This window comes from Marmota flaviventris, chromosome 5 (genome assembly GCF_047511675.1).
Source record: "Marmota flaviventris isolate mMarFla1 chromosome 5, mMarFla1.hap1, whole genome shotgun sequence".
Lineage (NCBI taxonomy): Eukaryota > Metazoa > Chordata > Mammalia > Rodentia > Sciuridae > Marmota > Marmota flaviventris.
In genome coordinates, this window is record NC_092502.1 from 158165886 (window position 1) to 158179467 (window position 13582).

General features: G+C 44.0%; 1 protein-coding gene across 2 annotated transcripts in view; it reads left to right on the forward strand.

Moving 5' to 3' along the window:
- Sema5a (semaphorin 5A) overlaps positions 1 to 13582 on the forward strand; it is a 450631-nt gene that overhangs the window by 102325 nt on the left and 334724 nt on the right. For both annotated transcript variants that reach the window (XM_071612704.1, XM_027943895.3), the window contains exon 2: positions 7059 to 7154. The gene's annotated coding sequence lies outside the window, so the exon portion shown is untranslated. The remainder of the gene's footprint in view (positions 1 to 7058; positions 7155 to 13582) is intronic.

The following is a 13582-nucleotide window of genomic DNA, read 5'->3' on the forward strand; positions in this document are numbered from 1 at the left end:
GAGGAAAGATCTATTTCTGCTCACAGTTTCGGAAACATCAGATCATGGTCAGCCAGCCCCGTGGCTCTGGGTCAGCTGGGACACACACAGAGGAATAGAGGATTCAGGAACACAGTATAGTTCAAGGTCATGCCCCCAGTGACCTTCTTCCTTCAGCCATGCCCGACCTGGGTACTGTTACCACCCTGTAATCTATTTACTTTATTAATCCATAAAATGCATTAATCCACTGATGAGGTTCCAGCTCTCCTAATTGAATCATCTCACCTCTGAACATTCCTGCCTTTCTGAACACCTGAGCTCTTTGGGGGACATTAAAGATCCAAATCCAAAAGATTCTTCCAAAGTGAAATGCAATTTACTGGGCTCAGATCATCACATATCATGTAAAACAGTAGCCTCAGGACTTAGCCGTATCACAGAGAACTGACACAGCTCAACGCACCCATTAACTTAGCTTGTGTGGGTCTGTGCTATGGTGTTCCTCCCTTTACTGTGTTAATGAACATCATTTTATTAAGTTTTTCTGAGCTTGGAGTAAGAAATGTCTAAAACAACAAACAACAACAACAACAAAACAAACCCCTCCTACCTGTTCTTTTTATAGGAAACTATGCTTCTAAGTGAATTAACTATTTGCCTTTACATTCAAAATTTGTTGTGAGTAGCCACTCCACCTTCCAGGGATAAGTGAGCCCCTCTCCTTCATATTTTCGTAGCTGACTTTTGTCTGCCTTAGCTCAGCTTTATTCTATGGAGATTTTGGTACCACTGGGGGTCTAAACCAGGGTTTCCTCTTCCTGTGTAATGATCAGAGAATTGATGAGAACCAATCTGGACCTTTAGATTCAGAGGCAGTTAAGTAATAGTAGTAGTTAAATTATTATTTTTAGAGTGAAATCTTGATGTTAGGATTACACCTTGAGTTAAATCTCAAATCTCCTTTAGTAGACAAGCTCCTGCTTACAGGACGAGTCTTGTTGGATGCATTATTCTCAATAAGTAGCAGTTGAGAGACCACATTTTCAAAGGGCCTCAGACATCCTTCTCTTTCTGGGTACTGAGATGCTAGTCTACAAAGGATGGATCAATTTAGTTGTCAGAATGAAAGCTGAGAGGCCAATTGCCCATGTAAATTAACCACTTGTGTAAGCTTTTTGAGATTGCCTACGTGAAAAGCAAGCCCGCCCTTGGAAAATTTGGCCCATGGTGGCTGCAATAAGAAAGCGTTCACTATTCTGAATCTTGGCGTCCCTGGAGAGTCAATTTTAGAGCCTGTGCATTGTGAGGAGCTGCCTAGCTTTTGACAGCTTGTTTGCTGTCATCATAAGGGAGCTGTTTGCCCCTGCTTCCTTGCTGAGCCCCCATGCAGCTCAGAACATACCCCCTGGGCCCCCTGGGAGCAATGGTCTAGGGAGCGTTTTTCTCCAGTTTTATTTTAGTCTCTGCAGCAATGTCCTGGTTCCAGGGTCTCCAATTACTACCAGCTTTAAGAACTCACCAAAGGGTAATCTGCACAAAGACTAACGGGGAACAATTGGATTGCTCCTTCCCCAGGGTGGTTGGGATTAGTCCATGCTCGAGCAGAGAAATTCTGTTTCTGCTCTCGCTTTCTTCCTGGGTCTCAGAGGTGTTTATTATGTCTAAACCACCGCATTTCACAGTTACTCCTATCTGATGGAGAGAGCTGTCTCAGGCTGGGCCTGGCTGTGGGTTCTCCAGGTAGGAAGTTCATTTCTTTTCCCTATGCCTCTTGCTCTTGGGGTGCAACTTTCAGTAGGGCCTGCTCTTCTGTTCAGGGAGGTAGGTTTTCCCTTGCTGGTCTCAGAGTTAGATGTTTGCACCATCAGAAGACCTTGGTGTGAGGTCATGTGTCTCACAAGGGGACTGGCTGCCCATGAGGACCTGGTGGCCTTTGGTGTGGGTTTTCAAGTGCTCCTGCTTCTGTCCCAAGATGGCTGGGGAATCGGTGATGAGAAACTCCATCCTCTGATGCTTGTCTTTTTTAAAGGCATAATTACCAAGCAGATTCTTTATTAAATGTTCTTGGTCAATTATTTCTGGAGAATATAATAACCTACATAATGACCTAATTTTTGAGATCATTTCTGATTTGGGGAGAAGGCATTCCAGAGGACCAACTCTTTGAGGGCAGAGACCTGCCACATCCCTATGGTCCCAGGCATGCCATTCTTGGCCTCATTCTGTACTGAAATGGCAAAACAAAACCAAACAAAAAACCACAAAATCGTCCTGTTATCACAAGTCTCAAGACTTGATTTTCAATGCCTCCTTGTCCTGTGACTTTGTTGTATCATGTGTTTGTGGGACATCTCTGCCTTTCTGCATCCTCCGCTGTTTGAACAGACGTGGTTTTTTGTGAGAGCACTGTGTCATCCAGATGCTGTTTGTCAGCGTGGAGCTTGGCTGGGTACCACACAGTGACCCTGTGCTGGCCAGTGCTGGCAGCCTAGAGGCGAAGGAGCATCCGAAACAGGAAGAAAGTCCACCATGGCAAATCCATCACATCTCTTACTGTGCTCTCAGCACCTAAATATCCCAGTGCTAAATAGTGTTCGACTGTGCTTGTGGACAAATCAAGGAATCTCTGTCTTTAAAACAAACTGACTTTTCCATTTGAATCTTGACCCTGTCTTGAGTGTGAAATGGTCAGCAATCTTACATTCAAGAGATCCGAACACACTCTGCAGATGAGTCTCTGATACTAGCTGGTGCTGGCACAGAGGAGGACATGGGCGGTTGTTCCTTAGAGCTCTATACAGCCATGACTTGGCACTCTGCTTTCTTTCTCACCTCAAGCTTTATGTGCGCTTTGCTTTTCCCTTCCAGTTTCTTTTCCCTGTCCAACTGAACCCAGGGCCTTGCTTACGCAACACAAGTGCTTTACCACTGAGCTCCATCTCCAGCCTCATGCTGTTCTCTGAAACCCTGGGACGTTTGCTCAGGACTGTGGAGGCAGCTCCCTCCCACTGGAGTTCAGGCTGCCTGCATTTCACTAAGACAGAGCTATTGGGCAGTGTGGACACTGAGTCAATAAAATTATGATATTTTACATTTTAGTTAAATAAGTAGCATTTAGCGGCTTTTGTCACCAAAAAAAGTAACTGAGATGATGTGACAGTCATTACTTCCCTTTCACTGTCCTGGTATATTCCCCCAATGACATCATGTTGTAAGCTTCAAAGTCATAAAATAAATTCTATTTTAAAGATAAGCAATAAAGTATATTTTATAATGATAACTTATGTTCAAAAGGAAAGGTCATAAAATTTTGGAATCTGAGTATCTCTGCTGGCTACTTCTGGTCTTGGCCTCATTTCCCTCCTTCCCTCCTGTCTGTCCTTCCTTCTCCTTCCCTCTCTCCGCTGTCCACTCTGTCCTCCCCTGGTCCCTCGTCTCCCCACTTTTTCTGTTGCCAACCATTCCCTTTCTTTTCTTGACAACTGGGGTATTCTGATGACAGCATCTTTTTACCCTAAACATGTTAATTTCTCCAGGTGCTGTCCACTCCTTTAAGAAGAAGAGATGTCCTTTTGGAGCTCTGGGCAGCCAGGTTGGGGACAGTGACAGAAAGGGGGCAGTGTGCACAGCCAGAGTGAAGAGGTTGCTCCATCTGCCACTCACCTCCGGGTGCTGGTTCTCTGGTAGCCCCTGCCCCCAAACCAGTGGAACTGCACTTGGGAGCCACCAAAAATCTCATCCTTTAGTCAGTTTGTATTTTAATTTCTAGATAGAAAATTTAGATCCTACAGTGTTTATGTTATCAGAAAACTTCCAGGAAACTTTTTCCTTATTTAGTACATTGGGTTTCTACCCTGCTTTTCTGTACAATTACTGTTTTGCAAATATGGACTATGGTTTGTAGTTCTTTTATTTAAAATATTTAAAAATCGATTTTAGATAGCTGGTGTATAACTGGGAAGAGGGGGGATATATCCATCTATCTATCTACCGATCTACCTACCTCTGAAGTGAAATGCCATTTGGAGCTCCAAGTTTCAAGCATTGATTTTTCAGGCCCCAACTGCACCTCCAGCCATGTGTGGACCCCTGTCTGTTTGCAGTGAAGCCTCTGACCAGTCTCTCCAAACGATGTCTCTGTTCCCCAAGACTTTCGGGTCCCAGGCCTCAGCTGACACTCTGTTTCCCTGTGTATTTCATCTCCACCTAGGCACACTATCCCAGCCTTCTTTCACACATGTTACTTTTGCATTTGATCCTTCCTTTTCCAGTTGGGTGGTCCCAAGATTGCCACCAGACGGACTCACAGAACCTAGAAAAGCTCTTAGGTTCATGGTAATGGTTGATCTCAGTTGAAGGACGCTGAAGCAGCAATGCAGAGCTGCACAGGGCGGAGCTCAGGAGAGATGGCCTGAACTTTCAGTTGTCCTCTCCCAGTCTCTCCTGTGGACAGGGCTTTATTCCTCTAGGACCACACAGGTGGAGTCTTGGCCACCAGGGACGCTCACCCTGGCCTTGGTGTCCAGGGTTTTATTGGGAATGGACCAGATGGATGTTGTTGATTGACAGTCTCTAGCTCCTCCAGAGGTTAGGCTGAGCGCGCAGGACACAAAGCCTTAACCAAAGTCCACATCACTAGTATAGACCATCTGTCCTGCCTACAGCACCCCCCACTCCTGCCAAAAAAAAACCCCAAAGACAAAAAATGTCCTGCTTCAAAATATTCCCACTTCCAATTGGGGTGAGCCTCCAAGGTTTGGAGTTTCTTTACCTTCTGACTTCCTGCTCAGTTTCTAAAAGAAATGTCTGTGATCCCTGGTTTATGTGTCAGCACGCTGGTGGTCCTAGTGAGGGAAGACAGGTGCCCTGTGCTGTCCTACCTGAGGACTGTCCTGTGTTCCTTCAGCTCAGCTCAGACCCGAGGGCTGCACGCGGTTTCTGCCCTGAGTCAGCCGCCTGTGCACCTGTGTGTGTGCGTGGAGGGGTGGGTAGCCCCGGCCATGCCTGCACAGCCAAGGGCTGAAGGTGCACCTGCTGCTTGTGTGGCCTTGTCTCACCCGATGGTAAACTCCCCCAATCCTTCTTGATGTTGCCACAGGCGCAGTAAGAACCCTGTAGGGTGTCTGCCCCGACTCCTGCTGCTGGGACCAACTTCCTCGACTTCATCTTCTGAGGACAGTTGTGTCTTCCCCAAACCACGGTCACTCAAGGTGGCATTTCTCAAGGAAGGGGCTGGCTTTTGAAACCTGAAGATTGGGACTGTCTGGCTGTCCCTGCCTGGATTCAGCAGGGATCTCTCTTCCTGAGTATTGGCTTTCTTTGCTTCCTGGGATTCTTTCAGTGCTGTTTTTGGCCTTGTCTCCTTGGCTGTTTCAGAGAATGGCCTGTATTCTGCAAGCTGTCTCAGGTGTCCAGCTCATCTGTGACCTCACTGGGTGAGGACAGGAAACCCATCCGCCCTATTTTTAATTTAATTTGGACAAGTGGGAACTCACAGACATTGCCAGGTAACCATGGCAGGACAGAGCCAGGTCTTATTACTTTAAATTTTGATTATGTTCTAAACAAATACAGGGAAATTTTAGTCATGATTGTTGTAAAACAGATTTCAGGGCTCCAGAGAGGAGATTCATGTCTCCAAACATGCTGTGTAATAATGAAGTCCTAACTGACATACTTTTCGGCCACACCCAAAGGAGACATTAGGGATGTTGTGAAGAAGAAATTGGCTGCTCTCAGGAATTTTTCCCGGACTGAATGTGCATCCTTACTTGGGAAGAGCTCCCTGACCTCTCTTTTGGCCTCAAACATTTGCATCTGCACCTTGTCTTTTCCAAAGGATGATGTCACAGGCTTTCAATGACACAACTGGGACCTTGGAGTTGGTGAGGCTTTGCTGTCTGAGCACACCTGGCTGCTGGGTGCCTCTGTGGCAGGCCCTACCGATGATGCTGCCTTGGGTTGCCCCCATGCTTCCCATGAACTCACCCAAGCACTCTCTGGATGGGGAAGCCTCATGGAGATGCAGCGTTGCTGCTTTGAACCCCAGGACCTCCAAGTCAGCGTTTAGCAGATAGAATATTTCATAAAATTTCAGCTGTAATTCAGATTATTTTCTGTAGGCTGATAGCTTTTCGGTCATTACTGAAACAGACCATGTGGGACTCGTTGTCTGGAGGAACAGCCAGAATGTTCTGGAAAGCCTGCCCTCTACTTTGTCTTCATTGTTCTCAGCTGCTCCCTAAGTGTGTGGGTGGGGCTGGTGGACATCAGTGTGCTTCTCATGCGCAGTAGACAGAAGCCACAGCTGAGAAGAGTGAAGAGAAAGAAAGGAACTGGATGAACACGGATACCAAAGCATGAAGCCCTAAGGGCAGTGTTGGAAGGGGCAGGTGTCCATCCCTGATAATGGACACATGTCCTTTAAGGATGATAAATGAGAAGTCCCTCATTTCAACTTTTGGTGCATGCATCCTGCGGGAGGCTGGAATTGCCGTAGTCTTTCCATTCCATTACGATATTCAATTCCCCAGATTTTTACGTATTAATTCAAATGAGGAGATACATAAGGTTTAATTGGTTTTGATCAGGTGAATTGTTTATATGATTTATGATTCTCCCTACAAAGTCTCATAACTGTGCACCAGGCAAATTAATATATAAGTAATGTACAAACTAAAATTCAGGCATAGTTTCTTTCATACCTCCTGCCTTCATCTTCTTCTGGAAACGCTTTACTTTAGCTAGGATATGTTTCAAAAGATGAAATGAAAGAATTGTCATAACATGGGCAGGTTCTTTGGAGGTTTCATGACATTTGTCCTCTCATGATGAACAGTATCAAATTGTTGATTTCTCCTTTCTGAAGAAGGAAACGCGTTGGTGCATGTGATAGTGACTTGGAGCACTCATCGGTGATCAGCAAGCCATCCTGTGCAACACTGTGTTCTAGGTTTTGCATTGCTCTAGCAGCTTGTGCTGGTTCTAAGGGCATTGATGGAACTTTCTAGAATTGATACCCAATGAATGCAGAATCTTTTAAAAGGTGCCAACTGATCTTTCCTTCTTTTTTGAAGCATTGGCGTGTGAGAGCGGGGCTTGAGTGCCCATGTGGCTGTGGAGTTCAGTGATTCATGACTGAGGACGTTCGGTGTCTGCCCTCTCTCTCCTTGGTAAGTAAGATGTCCTCGTGGAAGTGGCACACCCAGCGGTGTTAGAGATTGAGATGCCGTGATAGCTTATGAGCTTTACTGATCTTTACTGTGACAAATAGCCGTGAATGAGCACACTTTCAGAAAGAGAATTCCTCCTGAATCTTGAAGGAAAAGCAGCTTGGGGCTGGCCCCACTGTGCAGAGACTTTCAAGGCACTGGCCACTCTCAGCATCTTCTGGCCCACGGTGTGACTGGCTGCCAGGTTGCAGGTTTGTCTCTGCTGCAGTTGCTGCTGTGCTCTGGTTTATTCTGTGGTACAGACATTGTCACATATCTTAATTCCCTGCTGTAGACCCACGCCTGGTCGGTCCCCCTCATATTGTCCTGATTCCTCTGACCTTGGTGGTGTAGAGACCAGCCCCCAGGTCCCAGTGGTCGACACCCACCCACCAGTCCTGTTTGTTCAGCTTCCAAAGTGGGGCTCAGATGGCCAGGCTCCCAGCGGCTGTCCTGGGCCTTCAGCCCAGGTGTTCTCTTCTTCACCGACAACACCCAGTGCCTACTTTTCAGTGGGGAGAGAGGGAGGGATGGGAGGACTTGTGGGGTAGTGAGGTGAGGGAGGAACCCGTGGGGAAGGGGCAAGGGATGGAGTCTCATTGCGTCTACTGGTTTTTGAAGGAGCCACCTCTGTTGCTGACTTGTTTGTCTCCTAAACTGCCATCCCACTGCGGCCAGGCCCGTCCTGCTTTCCAGTACATGACGTCTTGCTCTGCGTCGTCCATGACTCCAGCTCCCGGAGTTGTGTTTCTGTCTGTACTGAAGGTGGTTACCGTGAGTCTTAGGATTGGGTCTGGAGGCACCGAGAAGTTCCCAGCCTGTTAGTGGCTTGGGTTTCTCAGCTCTTGTGTTCTCGCCCAGGAAGATACCAAGCAAGACATGAACTGCAGTAAAATTATAGCAAAGTGTAAGAGAAGAGAAAAGGCAGTGCCCTCAAGGGAGAGATGAACTGTCTCAAAGAGGAAAGTGACATGGCGTCCCCTTTGTGGCCCAGTTTTATTGGGGGGGTTTTAGGGAAGTTTGGGCCCACCTCTGAACTCCTGACTGACAGCAGGAATACATCAGATTTTTAAATCCCTGCTGCACGTGATTTTACCCACAGGTACCAAGTGGAACCCAGCGTGGTGGGGAGGACTTTACTCTTAGGATGAGGTTAAGATGATATGCTGAAGATCTAAAGGCAAGTGTCAGCGACCTTGGTCCACCCTGAACAGTTCTCACTGCAGCTTATTTTTACAAATTTATACTCGGTAGGCTTTGCTTTTAATTATTCTGTTTTCTTGAGTCCTGGAATCTTTGGTCTGTTTAAAGGTCACGAAAGTCAGGATAACTTGTGTTCATATTGGCAAGGAGGAATCTTACATTCCTTGGCCCTGAGAGAATAGCCCTAAGGACAACAGGGTGTTTGTACAGGAATGTAACATCCTATTGACTTAAGCCAGAAAAGGGCCAGAAAGGCCCTAGGTAAATTGCTTTTCAAAAGAAAGTATGTGAGGGGTCAGCATGGCTGTACCATTTATCCCCTTAACCCACATGTGCTACACCCCATCAGGCTGACCGAAGTCCTGCTAGTCCTACATTCACAGAGGGACAGATTGAGGACTCACATCTCGTGACTTTCTCCAGCTCACTTAAATTCAGCTTCCTGTGGTGTCTGAATTAGGACATAATCTGGCACTTGAGGGCCTCGTCTCCTCCACAGAGAACCACAGAACCTGGGGATGGCAGAGACCACATGGAGCCTGCCCTGGCTTGTTTTGGATGGCAGTGTCACACCACAATAGGAAGAGTGTTAGTTAATGTAAGTTCTCACTGTGTACCAGCCCCGTGTGGAGTGAGATGTGACCAATTCCCATGACAGCCCTGGGAGGTGATTCCACTTTACAGAGGAGGACTTTGAGGCCCAGAGAAGTGAAGAAAACAGCCCAACTATCAGAGGCAGAGCTGGGATTTGAACGTTGACTCCTGACCCCAACAGTGCTGCCTCTCAGCCCAGGAACGCCTGCCTAGAATAAGGACAGACGGGCACTCTTCATTTCTTTTTTTACATTACCTGAAATACTCAGGTCCTTAAAGAAAAGTGTTCAAGAAACCACTTTTACAAATAGTCTAAGCAGGAATTGCAGATGTTTTCTGAGAAGGTTAAGATAGCAAGTGTTTCTGGCTCTGCAGACCACAGGGTCTTTCCTGCATCAAGTTGTCTCTGCCATCCTGGCAGAGAGAAAGCACTGGCACCCTGTAAGTTTATGAGCATGGCTGTGCTTCTGAAAACTTTGTTTGCAGAGATAAGTGCAGGCTGGATGTGGCCTGCAGGCTGCAGTTTGTTGAGCCTTGATCTATGCAGTCCTTGAGGTGCTCCAAGACCCCGTTTTGCAGTGAATGTAAATGTACCATTGGCTAGTGAGTCCTAACAAAATTTAGCTTAGGATGCGTGGGATTCAGTCACAAGCAACTTTTAATGAAGTCTACTGAAACTGTAAGAGCCTACACCTGGGAATAAGGGCCTTTGGGGCTCCTTTAGTTGACGTGGTCTGTTTGGTCCAAGTGTATCAGTCTGAGTACTGGCTCCTAGACCAGCTGTGCTCCAAATAGGGCCTGATGATCATTATTGTCTTCATGTGTTTTGTTAATCTAGAACGTGCAATTCATTTATAAAATAAGTTCAGGTGGCATTTCCCACTTCGGTCTTCATAATGTGTTTAAATGGGACATTTTTATTTTGCATTTTATGCATATTGCCTCTTACACATGTAGAGAAGAAATACCATTATCTTGAGCTTCTGATAATTATATTTAACAAAATATTCTTGTATCAAGTTTTGCTCTTTTATTAAGAACAAAGAAATATATCTATAAGTCAAGTTTGAATAAGATTTACATGTATAAATCATGAAAAGACCTGGAGACACTCTTGGTCCCATACTTCAAATGCTGTGTGTGTGTGTGTGTGTGTGTGTGTGAGAGAGATTTTTTTTTGTTTTGTTTTGTATTTTGCTTATTCTTTTCTTTACAGAATGATACTCTTATACTTCAAGGTGTATTTGACTATTGTAACTTTTTACCATCTAAAAAAATGGGCAAAGAAAAAGTGAAAGAGCAATTAATTTATGTTTTCTTTCAAGAGTTTAGGCAGGGGCATTTTCTGTTCATTCATTCATTCTTAGAAAAAATAATTAAAGCCAGCCCGTAGGCCTAATGTAGCAGAACTGTTGGAAATACGCCTTTTCCGCACAGAGCCGCTGGTTCCTACATACTTCTTCTATGCATAATAGAAAAGTATTCTTCACGATAATAGTAATGATATGAAATAAAATTCTGATTAGAAAAGTAATGGAAAGCTATCTATGGTATCTTATTAACTGGAAAAAGCAAATTGCAGAATGATATATTTAATAGAATTCCATTTATCTTAAAAAAATACACTCCATCTAATTTCTATGCATAAGTCCATGTATGTACTAACATCTGCTAGAATATATATTAATACACACCAAACTTTAAATAGGGATTATCTCTGGCGTTGAAGGGGTTCACATTTTATCAGGCATGTTCACTATCTCAAATTTTCACTATTATTTTTGCAGTTAAAAATATGAAGAAAAGCATAAATGTTTTAATGCAGTGAATGTTCTTTATGGAAAATATGTAAAGGAAGGAGAACAAACTCACCACTTTTGTGCCCACTAAAGACAGCTACTGCTGGCCTTTAATATAGCCTTTCGGAGCGTATTCTTTACGTAGGATTCTGCATGCTGTTTTTTTGCTTGTGGTTTCATGTGCATTTTCCCATATTATAGCAAATTGTAAATAAACCTCATTTTTAATGCTTACATAATATTCCACCATGCAAAGATACTGTAATATAGTTTACTGCTTCCCTTTTGCCAGCATGAGCATTCAAAGTAAGGTAGTCAACACCTTACATGCCGGGCTCCAACATTACCGCTTTGCTCTTTGTGTGTCAGAGTATCATTTCTCTTGTGAAGAGTGGCTATTTGGTGCATAAAGTACATGCTTCATAAATAGGAGCAATTATTATCATAAAGCTTTCTTTTGAGTGCAAGTTATTTCATTAGGTCAGAATATCTGCAGTTGATTTACTACTTCAAAACCAATGGGTTTTAATAAGACTGCCAGGTGGCTTTATAAAAGTGTTATAGATTTACACTTTACTAATGTTAGAGAGTTTGTTTGGTTGAAACTTTCTTCTCCCTGAGTACCATTACTAATGATTTTGTCAATTTGACAGTATTCATTCCTTTTATATGTTTTGTTCTTTACTCATTGTGTTTGGTTGATCTATTTTTTTTTTCAAGTGATAATTAGCCTTTACTCTGAGAAGGATAGAGACAGAAAATAAGCATGTGTTGGGGACTCATTTGCTGATATTTTAAGACTGTTTAATTATTGATTCCCAATGTTTTTCTCACAGATTTTAGGACTTGATTTTAAGGACATTAACTCTTTCTTGTTATTTTTTTCCTATTTCATTTGCTTATTAACTTTATTCTCTTACAGAAGTTTCTTTTAATGATATTAATTTTTCATTATAATTATTTCAATCAGTGGTTAGAAACTTAAACAATTCCCTATATCTTATTAAAAATATTCAACATTTTAACGTAGGAATAGTTATTTCAAGGTGGACATTATGTTTTAAATTCTCCTCGGTGGTTTGTTCTGCCTCTCTTCTTCCTCGCTATCAAAAATCAATCCCTAATTTTAGTTTAGTGAGGATGTTTGGGCAACCAAAGCATTTATACAATCGGGAAGTTTCCAACTGCACCTTCATCCTATAATGAGTGACCTAGGACAGCCAGACAAGGAGAATTCTTTCATGAATTCTTCTATTAGGCCAAGGTTACTTCTGCATCTTGAGATGTTCCACAACTTTTATCTGTACTTTAACAACTCTATCTAGTAGTTCTCATGTTAACTTAACCCATGAGGTTGGACATCATTAAGTCCTTGTAATGGTGCTTTGGTAACTCTTGCTGTTTGCCCTTGATGTTCATGTGGAGGACAGAAGACCCACTGTAGGCTGTCAGAGCTCCGATGGGTAGGTTGATGTTCTCTCTTGAGGAGTTTGGAGCACTAACCTACGGTATTAATTTATGATGTGCTTGCAAAAATGGTTCCATAAGTTCATAATTTCCAAAAGATTGAACCCAGATCTCTCTTTCTGAGATGCACATTAGCGCGGCCATGGACCACAGCTCCCAGTCTTCACTTCTCTTGGTATTTACATTTCTTGGCTGCAAAACAAGGACATTGAGAGGATATAGATTCAGACGTGGTAAAATAGGTAAATGATATTTTCAAACCAGACTGAGTTTTGGAGACAAAGAGATTGAACATGAATAAAAAATGTGCTTACAGAGTTGCTGGCAATATTTTTTCTAGGGTCTCTGCCCCAGCAAGAATTTTGTGATATTTGCAATACATTTCTGGGTATGTTATTGGTACAATGTATGTCGCCAGCTTTTACATGCTGAGTGGATATATTTGGGGGTAAAGATTTAGCCTGTCATTGTGAATAATGTCAGGAATCCTAAAGCTGTGGACTCGACCCCTTATTATTCCTGCCCTATTGTCTAGTCAGCCTGATGGATCATCTCTGCGAGGTGATCTGGAAGGGTCCATACAGATGTGATCTGCTTTGTCACATGCATTTCACTGGTTGTTACCAAAGTTCACTGGCAGGAGAACTGTCTGCATCCATTAACCTCCTTAGAGTGCATTGGAATGTGCTTTGTGGAACGTGGGAGCGCTGGCCTCCCCCTCTCTTCTCCTCTCTTTGGGAGTTTGGCCTTTTTCTTCTTTTGTTTAGGAGAGCATCTGCCAAGTATACTATCGTCCTGAAGGTCATCAGCTTTACGACTACTATAAATATTTGTGAATCACAGATGTGTGGCCATGTCCCGAATCCATTTTCTGTCGTTGGTTCCGTGCTCAAGTCAGGCTGGGAGTTCGTGAGCCGTTTATTCTCAGACACCCATTAGAGAGGCAGATGTGCGTGGGGTTAATTGCTTGGATTTGAAGATTTATATGTGCATGGAAGGACCCTGCCTCCCGTGTGTAGGATCCGTTTTGGCAGAATGTTCCCAATGGCCTAAAACTGACCCCTGTGTTTGGATCTTGGGATTTCACGGGACTTGAGGGTTTTCCTGCACTGTGTGCACATCCGAGTATTGGAGAGGTCTCCCAGCTGCAGGGCTGCAGATCTGATCAGTTCATGCTTCATCCACTGGAGCTTTTCATGTGGCATATGTTTGTGTCCCTTTTAGACTCCCAGGCCACAGAGGATCAGAGTCATCTTGCTTCATTTACTTTTGCTTCCAAAACAGACCTCTGTTGGTTAAACCAAAACAGAAAGAGCAAAGATTGGA